Genomic DNA, 2,500 nt, shown 5'->3' with positions numbered 1-2,500 from the left:
TTCAAAAAAACAAAAAACAATAACAACAATAATGATAATAACAGCAGCAGTAAGAACAGAACAGAGAGATGTTTTGGGGATAAGGCTTTCTATCTGAAGAATGTTCTTTGTGCCTGTAAAATGTAAAACAATCCTCCCACTGGTTCGACCACATGTTGGAAAACATGGATATGAGAGCTCAGCCTCCAGTGGGAGTCACGGCTTCCCTCTGATGCCAGGAACCTCTAGCCTATCATCCTTCTTTCCGGCGGCGCCATCCACGACGGAGGTCATGCAGGAGGAGTAGCTAGAGAGGTGGGGCTGATCACGGAGTCCGCGGTAGCAGCTCCCACTCCCACCTAGACTCTGCCGTGCACTTTGCCCTCCGCACTCACCCAAGCCAGCCTCGGCAGCTGATAGCGAGCCACTGTTAGGACTCAGAGAGGGGGGAGGCCGTGAAGGGTGGTCCAGTTCCTTGAAGGACACCGGCAAGAGGAAACGTCTCTGAAAGCCCCATTTGACCCCGAAGTGAGTCGTCTCCCAATCGGTGACATCGCCACCACAACCCATGACAGACAGTGAAACAGCCTTAAAGGAGGAAACCAAACAAAGGTGGCAGCTCCTACGAAAGAGCTGGAGCATTGGTGTTCCACTGGCGAGATCTTGGAGATATCACTGCAGTGGTCGGGAGAGAGCTTTCTGGTGTAACGGAACTTCCACTACTTTATATGCAGCTTCTGATGCTTCTACCGACTCAGGTTCAGTATGCCACACATTAATAGTTGTTACAAATGATGGTAACTCTGTCAATTCCATTAAAGCTTCATAGTGAATACCCATTTTGATCCGATGCCATCTAAATGCCATGCTCAAAGCCTGTCTGGAATCGTCCTTTTCCTTTCCCCTTGTATCAGATTTCTAAACTAGCATTTAATAGGAAAGAAAGTTCTCTTCATCTCCTTCACTTTTTGACCAAGAAGTGTGTTCTGGGGAACGAGAGATTCAAACACACTGGCTCTAGTAGAAGATAGGATGCCTTTTTCCTAAAGATAAACTTTCTCAGCTTATCTTGATGACTTTCCAGTTTTACGTTTCTTTCATATAACTAACAGGCATCGTTATCCTCATGTAATACTTCATACTTCCAGAAATGTACTGTCTCTACAGATTAACATGACCTGAAATCCCTGTAATAGCAATGTTGCCTTATCTATATTTTAGCTCACTGTCAGTTGCCATGTCAGTTGTGATTTTAGTTTATTTATTGTTTTCACACAGAAATGGCTCCATGAGACCTTAATCACCGTGGGGTCAGATTAATAGTCCTACCTATCTCACCAATTTCCTCTTTTCCTTGATTTTCGAAAATATTCCATTTTATTTTTACTGGTATTAGTATTTTGGTGATATTACAATAATGATATGCCATGTTACAATGATCAAAAATAATGATGGCATTAAAAAAAAAAAAAAATCCCGAAAATTCAAGAAATGGGGAAACTAGACGAGGTCATGTAGCGCCTGCTAACTGGCTCCTTGGAGACAGAGCATTTGTGGAGCCATCCATGGGTAAGTGAAATGCATCACCAAGTATGGAATCATCCCCCATCAACCAATTAATGTTGCATCGGTAAGTGTAGTTATAACAGATCTTCTATCTCTCTCTTATTATTTTTTATCTTTAAGTTATTATTATTATTTTTTATTTTTTTATTTTTTTATTTATAGTTTTTATTATTATTATTATTTTTTTTTTTTTATTTGTGTGTGTGTGTGTGTGTGTGTGTGTGTGTGTGTGTGTGTGTGTGTGTGTGTGTGTGTGTGTATGTGTACATAGGTTGATGTAACTGACTCATTTCTTTGCCCCTTTTTTCAAATGACCACATTTTTCTCTGAGAAACTCCGCTCACTCTTGTTACATAACGGGAATTGCCGTGGTTAACATCTAAAAATGTATTCAGTACTTTGGCATATAATATCCTAGATGGCTGAAATCCTATGATGGGTTGTGCTGTGTTATAAATACCCAATAAAAGTACGAATATGCACGAAAATAACCGAGGTAGGAGGCATGCATGTGGCAACTCGTTAAGACTTACCGCCTCCACAATTCCTGTCGCACGAGAGGTGTCGCGTACGCCGTAACCATCGGAAAGCCGGCTATAACCACTTCACTACTGAATCCCAGGCAACAATGTAAATCTTAGCTCTTTAGTCAAGTTTCACTATAACACTAAATCCTTAGAATATAGGAAAATCAAGATACACTCGGATATACTTGTAGGGACAATGAGCTGACAAATCCTTAATAAACGCGTGGTCTTTTTATATACATTCAATGAAATTATTTTTCACAATTCCTAGCTGGGATGCCCTAAAAGCCGCGCATCATATAATTAAAAGGATATCAATCATGCTACCTTTGCCCATTCACAAGCGAGTAAGTTCGCCCCCCTTGAATATCACAACAAAACCCAGGCTTTGTTCCACTTCACCCTGCCAGATAAACCCAGAAAATAAC

The sequence above is a fragment of the Penaeus chinensis genome, chromosome 7, assembly GCF_019202785.1.
Source record: "Penaeus chinensis breed Huanghai No. 1 chromosome 7, ASM1920278v2, whole genome shotgun sequence".
In the NCBI taxonomy this organism is placed as follows: Eukaryota; Metazoa; Arthropoda; class Malacostraca; order Decapoda; family Penaeidae; genus Penaeus; species Penaeus chinensis.
This window is presented reverse-complemented; position numbering follows the sequence as displayed.